Raw genomic sequence first — 13,657 nt, forward strand, 5'->3', positions numbered from 1 at the left:
CCCGCACAGCATCACCTCCCTCTCTGATTTTCAGACCTCACATACTAGCTTAGGTAGCTACAGCCAAGCTTCGGTGCTGCCCAGAGAGTGTCAAAACGTGAGAGGTGCTAAAGGAGTCCTGTAGGTCCCTCTCCACCAGGTCACTAGACATGGGCTCTTGCTAGGACTCAGGCAAAGTAGGGGGAAGGCTGGCTCATACCCCTTATTCCCACTGATGCCACCTTGACCCACATGATTGAGCCTCGTGGGCTGACTCCCAGCACGCGGTGCTGTGACTGAAGTTTTCGCACTTGGAGCACTGCAGCATCCTCTCTATCCTGTCGATCAAATGGCCAGTAGCTGGCACGAGCAACACTTTACATCACTCACAACTGATCCTGAAAGACAGGAAGATTAGCTGCCAGGGCGATTTAAGACTCCCAAAGCAGAACAGAAGCAGATAAGGAAAGCAAAGCAAACCATCCTTAGAAAGATAAACAAACTTTGCAGCTGACACAGGAAAAGCAGCTATTAAGGTAAGCAGGGGTGTTACCAGTCTCAAGCTAAAAGTATTTTGAAAGGTGACAGCAATTAAGAACCCATGCAAGCCTTGAGCTTAAAAACACTCTGACCTTGAAGGAACTCAATCTGCCTTTCTGGTTCCCAGGACATATGGCCTCAGTGACAGATGATCTATATCACTTCCTAGTTCAGTATAGCTACACAGGTATCCCGTAAGGCTTGTCTGGTACAGGACAGAGGGTCTTTGCCTCACCTGCTGACTGTTCAGCTGCCTGCTACCCTGACTCGTCACTTTGGAATCACTGCTGCCCCAAGCCCCCACGTGCTAGATGGAGCCAGCTGGACTACTCCACGATTCCAGACCAACTTCAGCGGTCACACAGGCCCTGGACCAGGATGGCAGGTTGCACTGAACATTTTGTCTCAGACGAGCATCTCCACTCCTCCCTGGATGTCACCGTCACCTTGTACCATGGGATCTCTCCTCCCACAAGAGCCAGCACAGCCGTTACATCCCATAAGCACCACCACAGTCATACACCCCAATCCAGTGCCCCAGGTCTTCGGACTCAAAAGAACAGCCCGTCTCTCCCGTACATCGAAACCAAACAAGTCTAGCAGAAATGATGACATCTTGGACACATCAAGTTTTCCGCTGGAACAGTGCCACCCTGGTGACTTGGTTCACTCCAGGCAGCAGTCTGGGGACAAATGCAGCAGTTTCTCTCCTATCCTCCAATATAAAGCACTTCCACAAACTTCTAGGTGGTATTGGGAGAACAGCACCCAAACTGTCTCCCGTTTCTCTGCTCCCCCTGCTGGGTGCCAGCCCAGCATTATCAAAATGCCTGCTCGGGTAGCGCTGCCAGGCAGCAGCACACGGAAGCTAAAGCAGCCTGTAAAGTTACTACACAGTCTCCCAAAGAGCTCAGTAATTACCACTGTTAATTCTTACCAAGACCAATAGCACTACTACTCTTTACAGGGACCAAGCAGATCAAAAAGCAGATCCGGGAAGAGAGTTTCCGAGTTACAGGCTTCAGTGTCAGCAACCGCTGACATCTCCAGCCAACAGCCAGATCACGCAGCCCTCCCAAGGCTGTACGCCCACCACCTAATATTCCACACTGGCATCAGTCCACAGCCACTGCCAACGATTGTGCGTACATGGATGCTGATCCACACACAGCTATTCAAAAAAGAAAGGAATCACAGCCCCTGAAATTGTGAACTTGCATATTGGTGCAAAGAAAGACAGTATATCGGGTTTGTTGCATAAAGTGTGGGCCAAGAAGCTAATCACTTCTATGTGTCTCATGATACTTTTTTCCCTTGTCAAAAGGGGATAATCCACCATTCTCCATATTCCACTGTATTTTCAAATGTAATTCAAGTTGGGGCCTCCCCTGCCTTTACTAGGCAAATAAGACTAAATGCCAGGGAGAATGGATTTTAAATCTACATTTTAAGCACTGGAGTAGTAGAACTAGTCAAGACACAAAATTACTTACAACTGCTTGCTCACTGCAATATAAAGAGAGGTATAGAGAGGGGGTTCGTTTCATTTGGGTTTTGCTTTACATCTTAAAGATGGATTATTACCGCAGGAAAAGTACAACCGAAATGATTGAAATAGTCACGTTCCTCCTTCCATGTTTAAATGCGTTTCAAGCTCAGATCTGGAAGCAGAACAAAATCAAACATAGATCTCCTCCGAATATTCCAAGCTATCGAACAATAAGTACCGCACAGTAGAAAACAAGATCTAATACAAGAGGTGGCAGCTGGGATTTCATGCTGCTTGTATGTATTCACATAAACAGATACGCAATCACAAGCAAGCGTCACTCCTTTGACACTGGAGAGGCATTCTCTCTCTAGCTGTGTATGGAAGGGATAGTTTTGCCATACACTGCTCCAACAGCAGTCAATCAGAACTAGTAAGGGAGTCGCTGCATTTTACAGTTCGTAGCAGTCACGTTCGAAAGCAAGGCCTGGTTTTTCTCTCTGTAAAATCAGTTCATGCAAGCCCAACGTGGCCCCACGCACCCCCTGAGATTCAGCCAACAGATTCCCAATTAAGACATGCTGAACTGGACAACTTGGAAAGCACATTTCAGTCCCCAAAAGGCAACAGGGTAGCAAGATCTTCCACTAGCGTCTAGTAAACAAGAAACAAGGAAAGCCCATGCTTGCCAGGCAATCACTTACCCTCAGACACACCAGGCAAACTCTGTCACGGAAGCACTTGAAGATCACCACCCACAGAAGACCTTGAGGAATCAAACATGCAGCCAATGCTACTGCCTCCTAAGCCCCAGTTTGCACCATAATATCAACAAGATCCCAAACTCAGTAAAAACACCACAGTGTTTCTATTTTCTCGTGTCTTTAGACAGTAATTGCAACATACCCTCTTCTCTTCCACTCCCCTGCACAGCTCAAGCGTGCACGGGGCTTCCTTTCATTATGAAACTAGACAATTAAAATCTACTTTGTAACAACAATTTGTTTGGATTCCCATCTATAAAAGCCTCCAAAAATGCCACACTGTACAGTAATTGCTCTACTGCTGAAATACAAAGGTTTGGTAATGTTTATAAAGACATTTAAACTGCATGAGCAAAACTATTTTGCTTAATTACATTTTCCAACCCTTCATGCTATGTACAAGCTCACTGCTTCCAAGAGTCACCTCTACTCACATGATCAAATCATGCCACTTGAAACGCTCCGACATTATTTTGGCATATAAAAAGGTTGAAATTATCGTGACGACGGCAACCTAAGGACTGCAGATACCCAGAATCTGGTATGAGAAGTGAAAGCTGAAAAAGAGTTAGAGCTCTTGAAATTACACATTTTAAATACCAGAGACACAAAGTGTTTAAAAGCCATTCAATACCACGCCTCACCAGAAAACCATAAAACCATCAAAGGTTCTGAAACACTTGTCCTGAATCATTTCAATGGAAATATTAAAGGATGAAAACGCCCCAGGGAATTACAGGATTCATTTATATAGACTGACAAACGCACTTTGTGGTAATGTGTTTTTAAATGTCAAGCAGTATAAACAAGGTATCTGAAATTACCACCTAATACAACGACTTGAACTTCAGCGCCTTCAAAATCACACTTAACCAAAGACTGAAATAAGTTTGACAGACTGAGGTATAATCAAAATCACTGTAGTCAAGAGAAATTTATCCAAAGCAAAAACCATTTCATGCTTGCACACATGTGTGTTTACTATAAAAGTAGAGCATAGGTTTTCAACAACGACCAAAAAAAGGCTCGAAAAACACTTGGAAAAAATAAATTCTGCCACTCACTCCGCTTTTGCTGGGCACGCCGATTTTCACATTTTGGTCAAAGATCACGCAGCTTCTCCAGTTTACCTCACTTTGAGAAAATCATTTTCAGAAGACATGCCTCCATAAACATCGGACAACTGTATGTCCACATGATTAAATAAGAGGTAGGATCTATCACACACTTTACAACAGCAGCGACCGCTTACTTGCAAGCCCCTGGCCAGAATCCTTCTCCTTGGCAAAATAAATTTTAATGCTAGACAGTTCTCAAGACATCACATCAACAGGAAAAGGATTAGCCCTCCCTCGCATCAATAAAGCGCATCATCTGACCTAAAGCACAAGTCTTCATCACTACACCACTTTCAGAAGAAACAGTGCCAACCTTCAAAGACATCTTCCTAGAATGAGCTGTCTTTCCTGACCATTTTGACTACTTACAGACTTTATATCTGTCTAGTTCTTCATCTTTCAGGAAGGCTAATGAGGTTGGAGAAGTAAAGGACAAGTCCAGCCAGTATTATTTATGGACCTCTGTTTTCACTCTTGTTCAGTACAGATACGCAGCACTGCGGAATCCTTCGGGACTGATTTCTCCCACCAAACCCACACTGCAGACTTAATCTTAAAAACATATCCTCTCGAGGATAAACAAAGTAAGCTCATATCCGCCAGACCTGAAAGATGTTTTCACCAATGCCTCAGGACTGTCCACTGCTGGTAGTTCATCCGCTGAGCTTTCTTCAGGAGGTCTAGGGTCACTGAGGATCCTCGGCTTTGGCCTTTCCTTGAGGTTGCCGGTCAGCCCACCGATAACGGTGTTCCACAAGCAGTTCTGTCATTTAGACCCTGCAAAACCAGACAGTCAGCAAAACACATTCCCAGGCCTACTGTCCAGCCTCTCAGCAGTCTGCAAAACAAAGATGCTCTCTGAACTTTTCACCTTTGCATCACCACCAGTTTGGGATTAAGCCTGAAAACCCAAAATAAAGCTCCAAGTGGAAATAAGCACTACCTTTCAGCTCATTCCAAGCCCAAGACCACAATGCTTCCCATAAAAAGATGTGGTTTCAGAACAGGGAGTTTTCACATCTCGGTAAAAACCATCCTCTCCACGTTAACTTAGAGCTTAGCATGTAGTGGCGTGGCTGTATTTCAAGCCAAAGAACGAACCACAAAACAAAGTACCAAATCCATACAATATTAATCGTTGAGTTTCTTAGTGCTTAAATTACAGACTTGAGAGATCACTGAAGGACTCGCATCCAAAAAACATACTTCTTCTCTGCTGAAATATCAACTTTTCCCAGCAGACGTTCAAATGCCAAAGTATTTCTAGGGATGGTCTTTGTACATTTCTTTCCAAGAGTCGCCAGGCGCCTCTTGCATGTCATTCAGAGAACCCATCCTCATCTGCAAGTCTAGCTCCACTGACAAAGTACAATTAGCACCCTTCAGTCAGATCTCATCCCTCCCCCCCCCCCCCCCCCACCGCTCAAGAACAGAATACCTGCTTTACAGCTCATCAAGTTGAAGGACAGGGAGGGGTCACTCCCCACTTAAGACAGGCTCAACCTGGGGAAGAAACCAAATCCCTGTAATCTGCTACCCATCAAGTCACAACAAGGCTACGAGGAAGCAAAACCCAGCCTGAGAACAGCTTCCCCCCGGGGAGCCCTCCCGCCTTCCCGCCTCAACTCCACTCCCCGTTCTCTCCACCTCCTCCCCCCGGCGGCGCAGGGGAACAGGGGACGGGGACGGGGGCTGGGGTCGGTTCCTCACCCCTTGTCTCTGCCGCTCCTTCCTGCTCAGGGGGAGGAGGACTCCGCGCTCGGCCCCTGCTCCGCCCTGGGCTCCCTCCCTCCCTCCCTCCCGCGGGAGACAGCCCTTCCCCAACTTCTCCAGCGTGGGTCCTTCCCGCGGGCTGCAGTTCCTCACAGACTCCTCCAGCGCGGGTCCCTTCCACAGACAGGGTGCAGTCCTGCCGTCACAGACTGCTCCAGCGCGGGAGCCGCGGCCATTTTGCGGGACATCCGCTCCCCCGCTCCCCTCCACGGGCTGGGGGGGACAGCCTGCCGCCTCCCCGCGGGCTGCGGGGGCATCCCCTCCTCCCCCGCTCCTCCTCCTTCCCTGACCTCGGGATCCGCAGAGGGCTTCCTCTCACGTCCCACTCCCCCGACTCCCTCACGGGGCGTTCCCCTTCGGAAATCTCTTCTCCCAGAGGCGCTACCGCCGTCGCTGAGGGGCTCGGCCTGGGCCAGAGGCGGGGCCGGCTCCGAGCCGGGGGAGCTTCGAGCAGCTTCTCCCAGGAGCCGGCCCTGCGGCCCCTCAAACCCTGCCACAAACACACAAACGAAAAAAAAAACCCAAACCCGAAAGAGGGAGGGAGCAGATGCCGAGAAGAGCAGCGAAGGGCTGCAATGGTGCTCACCTCAGTCAAGAGGCTTCTCTCAGCAGAGGTGCAGCAAGCCTTCATCTTACTGGATTCCAAAGGAGTAACTATTATAAATTAATTTAGTCCCAAACAGGATTCCAAACAAAGTTAACAATTTATTAAATGAATAAAGGCAAGCAAACAGTGCTGGGCACGCGGGGAGCTTCTGCTCTACCACAACGCGCGCCGTGAAAAACAAGACAGCTTCTTTTATAGTGTTCTATTTGAATTGAAACAAATCGAGTTCAAATTGTATTCACTATGTATTTATTAAGGTAGGAAAACAAAGCAGCGCGCTGGGCGGCCGGGGAGTCGCAGCTCCACCAAGGCTCGCAAAATTAGGCAAGCTGAGCAGTCTCTTATTTTCACCGAGGTCGGTCTCCCATCTTCAGTACATCCCTCGCCTTCTTCCGTAATCATGACTTCCTCAGGATTTATGCTCACTTTTGGTAAATTCACAAGGTATATCAAAAGCTTACATATTTTACATAAATTTAAACAAGAATATAGGTTGTCATGGTATCAGAATACTGCAGCCCAATATCATTTTTTTTTAAACAACTGCTAGACTGTAAGGTTCCGTTCTCACGGCAGTAAATAACATTGTAGTTAAGTTTTTCTTGTCAAAACAGGATATTCTCACATCTGGTGTAACAAGTTCGTTTCCCTTGCTTAACTTCTTTGATCAGCAAATTACCTATAATTACTTATTACACCAGGAGGTGCCGAGAAGTTGAAAAATTGCTAACAGGCACAAAGTCAGCAAAAATCTTGGATAACCGGAGGAAAGGTAAAGGCAGCGGGGGCAGATCAGACCACCGACTCAGTTCACGACCAAAAGACTTACCCACCCCCCCCCCACCCCCCGCCTTGGGCATGTGCTGTAGAAGAAAAGAACACTGGACCTTTAATTCGAAGCGGGGGAACTTCAACCCGACAGAAACTGTGCGAGATAAGCGACTCCCGGTAATAGTTTTGGGGAAGAACTTTGGAAATCGAACGTGTATAACTGAACTTGATAGCATATGTCCATACATTTCATGTGGTTTGTTCAAACTTTTATGGTTTTAGTATTTTGTACCTTCGATGAAAACTGGTTTGCTGCTAGATGACTGTCTAAGTGAGATTTGATAAATGATCATGCATTAACATTATGGTTGAAACAAGAGGCAAAGGGTAACTGGGGAGATAATTACAAGAGTGTAGTCAAGTGATTACCTAGTAAATCTTCATAAGTTTTGCAGTTCTTTGCTCTTATGATGTGATGTTCCTGTTTGACGCCTAGGACTTGCCTGAGGAGGGACAGTCTCCTTAAACAGATGTGTCTTCTGACAGCTTGCTTTTGCTGGGGTGGGCTTAGATTTCAGGGGAAAGGGCATGGAGAGGGAGCCTTCCCTTGCCTGGGCTTGGGTGAAATGAGGAGCTGGGCAGCAACGCTGTGCTTCCTTCCTGAAGTGCAGGAGCACTGACCGCTGGCTGAGAGCACCCGGAAAGCTGCGCAACCCACCTGCGTTGGGCAAGCTTCAGGGATGGCTGTGGGCAGCATCTTCTCTATTAACGTTGAGTTCCTCCTGTTCCCTCAGGGTGGCCGAGAAGTTGCCTGGAGCCAATCTCCTCCTCCTCAAGCGGCTGCTGGCCCTCCTCCAGCACATCGGCCACAACGCCTCCAGCAGCAGAATGACCGCCAGCAACCTGGCCATCTGCCTTGGGCCAAATCTGCTGAGCCCACCTCGCGAGGACCTGCTCCCCCTCGAGGCCATGCTGGCGGTGACTGAGAAGGTGCGCTGTACCGAGCAGGCGGCTGCAGCCTTGCCGGCCCATCCGAGCTTGGCTGCTCAGAGGGCCCTGGCTGCCTCCTCTCTTGAGCAAATGCTGGTGGGGTGGCTGCCTGCAAGAGCAGCCCCACAACCACAGCCTCCTGCGCAGAGGCAAGGGTCGGGAGTGGGAAAGGCTGCGTGACACATTTTCAGGCACCTGAGTTGAGACTGAGGGTTTGATGTGTACAGGTGAACATGCTGGTGGCGTTTCTCATTGAAAACTGCGGCGACATCTTTGTGGAGGAGATGGCTGGCCGCTCCTGTCCATCAGCCAGGGAGTCGCCAGCACCCATGGACAGAGCCACAGGTACGAGGAGGAACTGAGGGCTGTCACAGGCTGGGGCTTGGGGTAACAGAAACCTCAATGTCGAGAAGACAGCTGGTGTAGGGCTTTGGGTGGCTTTTGCTTTAGGTGTGCTTTACTTCCAAGGAGTCAATTTGCTGCACGTGCTTTTCCTTTCTAGACCTGCCTTTGGAAGAGCAAAGTGGCCCTGCAGGCAGAGCAGTCAAGGACCACCAGGCAGAGGCCTTGCTGCACACACCACCTGCCTCTGTGCTGGACGTCCTCAAAGAAGCTGGGGGAGACGCGGTGCTGGAGTCCGAAACGGCAGAGGTATGGCAGCTCCATCAGGAGCTACCCTCCTACCCAAGACACGGTATCCCTGTGTTTGTTGAGCTGCCAGAAACAAACCGAGTGTCACACACCCGTGTGAATCCTGTGTTCCAAAGTGAGGCCTTTGGAAGAAAGGGCTAATGCAAACCAGCCAAAGGGATCTTCTCTGTAGGGCTAAGGCAGCATTTTGCCAAAGAGTCGCCTGCTACTCCAGGGTGTCCCTTGCCACCTGCTGACTCTGACATTTCTGTTGTAGGCACCCATTGCTTTGGCTCCAGCCACCCCAGGGACCACAGTAGACTCCCTGGGATGCACAGAAGGACTAAAGAGCGTTTCAGAGGAAAGAAGGTAAAATGAGTCAGCTTTGGGTAAATCAAGAACTGATTCTAGTTGATCCTGGCTTTACCTACCTGATCATACTGTGGGATGAAAAGGTTTGCAGGCTCCCCCCAGGAAAAGGAAAACGGAAAGAAAAGAAAGAGAAAACAGACCTGGGCAGAGGAGGAGGAATGCCAGCGAGAAAAGAAAAGAAGGAAGAGAGAAAGAGATGGGGACTTAAAAGAAGCAGGAAGGTCCAGCAGTTCAGGAAGCCCAGGTGTGTACCAGGCTCTGCTGCCCATCTTTCCCAACTCTCAGCGCTGCTGCAAGTCTGACCTGCTGGCAAGGGACGGTGCTGCGCGGGGCTTGGAAATAACTCCATGGCCGCTCCCCAGGGGCTCCCCATCGAGCCCTGCTGCGTGGCACAGGGGCCCTGTGCATCTGTGCACGCATGCAGGTCTCTAAGGGCATTTCCCGTGGGGATAAGGCGCCAGAGCCGTCCCCTGGTTGATGCCAGCCATAGCTCTCTCTTCTGGGCTATGAACAATTCCTTGTCAACGGTGTTCCCCAAAGAAAGGGGAAGCGAGTCATGCCTATTCCTGCCTTCATGGGTTTATCAGTGCTCTCTGACTCTGTCCTTGTAGGTGCCATTTCCCTGTTACTGGCTGAAGCCCTGTGACTCCCAGGCCCGCCCCCCGCCGCAGTTGATGTTTGCAATAAAAGGATCTTTTCTCTCTTCTGAGTGTGTCTGCCATACGATATTCTGGAGTAGGTAGATGGGGTTTTGTGACGAGTCCTCGGGGAGGAGTCTGGGATCTTGCCTTGTCCCAGCATCCTTTCCCGCAGGCATCAGGGCTGAGTTCAGGTGCTTTAGGAGTGAAACCAAAGCACGGACTCACACAGGAGGGTGGAGGTTGGAAGGGACCTGTAGAGTTCCTCTGGTCCAACCCGCCTGCTCAAGCAGGCTCACCTAGAGCAGGTTGCCCGGGACAATGTGCCCTTGGGTTTTGAACATCGCCAAGGACGGAGACTCCGCAAACTCCCTGGGCAACCTGTGCCAGTGTTTGACCACGTCGACAGGAAAAAGTTGTTTTCTCATGTGCAGCTGGAGCATATCATGTGTTTTAATTTGTGCCTGTTGCCGCTGGTGCTCTCACTGGGCACTCTTGAGAAGAGCCTGGCTCCCTCATCTTCATTCCCTCCCAGCAGGGATAGATAGATGATAGATTGATAGATCGATAGATAGATAGATAGATAAGACACCCCCCGGCTTTCTCTTCTCCCCACGGCAGTGTGCCAGCTTAAAAGCACCAGGGCAAAGTCGGCTTCCTTGAGGCTCCTTGTTTTGCAGGTGACCTGGAGACGTGGAGGTGCGTGAGGTTCCCCTGCCAAGAGAGGCAGAGGGCTGGAGGGCACAGCTGGACTCCTGCTCCTGCAACAGCAGGGACTCGCTGGCCAGAAATGGCCCCGAGGACCCCGGCAAGGGGCTGTGCTCAGTGCTGCAGAGGAAGGGGAAACTGCCCCCGGGAGCTGTGCCAATCTGCCCGGGGGAAAAAACTCCTTCCTGAGCCCAGCCCTGGTGCCCCGAGCAGGGTCCGGGGAGCTCCTGCGGGGGAGCGCGTTTGGGGTCGGCAGCCAGGGACCTTTTCCAGCCTGTTTGGTGCAAAGGCACGGGTGGGCATGGGGCATCAGTCCCGGGAGAGCCGTGGCTGACTCCTCTTTCCCGGGAAGGGCAGGTCGCTCTCGCCGTGTCTCTGTCCTGCGCCCACCCGGGTTTCTTTGTCCTGCCAGCTGCTGCCCAGCGAGGAGGGTTCGGCTGAGCTCAGCGGGGATGTCCCGGGACCCGCCGAAGGAGAGCTCCTGCTTGGTCAGCATCCTGACCGCTAGCCCCGCTCTCGGGACGGCACGTCCCGTCCCACGCGTGAAGCGGTGCCTGGGCTTGCCCTGGGAGCGGCACGACTCGGGAGCGTTCTCCGGCTGCTGCGGCTCCCGTCCGTGCGATGGACGGAGGTGGCGGTTTCCCTGGCGGCTCTCCGCTGGTCTCGGCCCGCGGGCCGCGACCGCTCGGGCTCCGTTTGGGCAGCCCTGCCCCGCACGCTGGGGATGGAAAGCGGCGCGATCCTGCTGCAGCTGCAGCTGCCGCGGGGACAAAGCCACGGGGGAGTGAGCGAGCGAGCAGCCTCGTGGTGCTTGGTCGCCGGCTGGGCTGAAACCACCACGGTCCTTTTTTGCTGACATCATCGCAACTGGGGAGAGAAAGGGCTGAGCTACCAGGGCCACTGCCAGCAGACTGTCATTAGGCACCAGAGTCAACGTTGACTCGAGAGGCCTGGGCAGAGCCCAGACCCCCCTGAAAGCAGCTGCAAGACCTGCCACGAGGTACAGGCCAACTCCTCTGATGCTTCGGGCTCACGCTGGAACCCCAAGCGCTCCAAGCCCCAAAATGCAGCTGCCTCTGCAGCGCAGCAGCAGCAGCAGCCAGTGCAGAGCAGCGTGGGGAGCTGGAGCAGAGGGGGGGGGGGGCGCCCGGGCCGGGCTCGGCTCCCTTCGGCTCATCTCGTTTCTGTTCGGCTCCCTTCGGCTGGGCTCGGCTCCCTTCGGCTGGGCTCGACTCCCCTCGGCTCGGTTCGGCTCATCTCTTCGTCTGGGCTCGGCTCCTCTCGGCTGGGCTCGGTTCCTCTCGGTTGCGCTCGGCTGCCCTCGGCTCCGCCCCGGCCGCAGCCCCGGCCCGGCCCCGCCTGAGGCAAGGGCGGGCGGCGGGCGCGGCGGGGCCGGTGGCCGTGGCGGGGGCTCCTCCCCGTCCGCGGAGCGGTGGGCTGCCCGGCGGTCGCCAGCGCCGGGGCTGCCCGGGGGCCTCGCAGGCCGGCAGCGGGGCTGAGGCGGCGGCGGCGGCGGTGGCGGCATCTCCCCTCGCGGCAGGCCGGGGCGCCGGGTCCCGGCCTTCCCCCCGCAGGCCCGGCCAGCCCCGGCCCCTCCCTGCCGCCCCCGGGGCTGCGGGGGCAGCAGGGGACTGCCTGCCGCTGGTGGCTGTCCGGCGGAGGCCGGCGGGCACCGCGGAGACGTGCGGCTGTGTGTGGAGAGAAAGGAGTTTCTGCCGGCTGTCCCCGCAGGGAAGGGACCCGCAGCCGCCGGGGGTCTCCCTCCCTCCCTCCCTCCCAGCCTGGCGTGGGTGGCGGGCTGCGACACAGTCCTGCCCGGGCGTTCTTGGCAGCCCCTGGGGCAAGAGGCCCTGGAGGGAGCTTCAGGGAGGTCGGCAGTGGCGTTTCCAGAGCAGTCGCGTCCCGTTGGCTCTGCTGCTTCCTTCCCTCGGCTGGGAGAACGGAGGACGTCCTCGACAGCAGGTACCTACCTGTCGGTTGCCTGAAACCAGGAGGTTCCTAGGTTCCTAGGAGACCCTCAATTCGGACGGGACTGGGGGGGCTGCTCTTTTCCTGCCCTCTTTCACTGACCGTGAAAGCGGTCGCTTCCGAGGGGCTACTGCGCTTGCACGGGAGTGTAATGGGAGTAATGGGAGCTGTAAAAAGCGCTCCTGTTCCAGTGCCGTGGGTGGGTTTCGTGCTTCAGTGGGAAAAGAGGCTGGTTTTACTGACGGTGTTTTGAAATGTTGTTTAAAGCGTTCAGCTGAGAAGCTCTCGAGCCTCTGTAGTGGTTTAACCCCAGCCGGCAGCTAAGCCCTGCACGGCCGCTCGCTCGCTGCCCCGCAGTGGGAGGAGGGAGAGGATCGGAAGGGTGAATCAACTCGCGTGTTGGGATAAAGATGGTTTAACAAGTAAAAGCTGTGCACGCGAGCAAAGCAAAGTCAGGAATTCAGTCACTGCTTCCCATTGTCTGGCAGGTGTTTAGTTTGCAGGAAAGCAGGGTTCCATCACGCCTAACAGTTACTTGGGCATGTCCCCCCTTCCTCCTTCTTCCCCCAGTTATATTGCTGAGCGTGACATCCTGTGGTCTGGAATATCCCTTGGGTCAGTTGGGGTCAGCTGTCCCAGTTTTGTGCCCCCCCCAGCTTCTTGTGCACCCGCAGCCGACTCCCTGGTGGGGTGGGGTGAGGGGCAGAAAAGGCCTTGATGCTGTGTAAGCACTGCTTTCAGCACAAATCCAAAACGTAGCCCCGTGCAAGCTACTGTGGGGAAAATTAACTCTCTGCCAGTCAAAACCAGCACAGCCGTGGAGCTCTGTACGCAAAGTATGTCCTTCTTTCTTGGGCTGTCTGCTGGTAGCAATGTGCCTTTTGCTGGCCTGGCAATCTGGCGCTCAAGTGTGGATGTGGAAAGAGTCTTTGGAAACTCTCAGTGGCAGCAGTTGTTTGTTGTGCTCTTGGGATTTTTTCTTTCACGAGGTTCCCCTTGCGCTGCCACTCCTCTTTCCGACGTCTTTGTGACAAACCTGTCCTGTTGTTTGGAAAGAAGAGCGTGTCTCTGCTGCAGGCAGAGGGGCTGAGCAGGCCTTTCAGGATAACTGCTGCTCTCAGTTTCTAGAAGGCACTGTAGTGTCAAGCCTGAGAAAGGAGAGTGAAGGGAGAGTGTTTTAGTCTGTGGTACTGCTGGCATGCAAGGCAGAGAAAGGAAAGCGGCCTTTGGGTGTGCAGGGGACAATGAATAGGAAGGTTGTGGGAGGTAACAGTTGTGTGGTAAGGCTGCAATGGGAAGTTTGAGTTAGC

At 52.9% G+C, this 13,657-nt stretch overlaps 1 long non-coding RNA gene across 1 annotated transcript; it reads right to left on the reverse strand.

The window, feature by feature from the left end:
• Nucleotides 1-4,497: 4,497 nt before the first annotated feature.
• On the reverse strand, nucleotides 4,498-6,137 carry LOC126037337 (uncharacterized). The gene is made up of 3 exons (XR_007505625.1): nucleotides 5,954-6,137; nucleotides 5,329-5,446; nucleotides 4,498-4,667 (listed from the first exon to the last, which is right to left on the reverse strand). It is a non-coding gene; the product is annotated as an uncharacterized LOC126037337 (long non-coding RNA).
• Nucleotides 6,138-13,657: the final 7,520 nt, after the last annotated feature.

This window comes from Accipiter gentilis, unplaced genomic scaffold, assembly GCF_929443795.1.
Source record: "Accipiter gentilis unplaced genomic scaffold, bAccGen1.1, whole genome shotgun sequence".
Classification (NCBI taxonomy): domain Eukaryota; kingdom Metazoa; phylum Chordata; class Aves; order Accipitriformes; family Accipitridae; genus Astur; species Astur gentilis.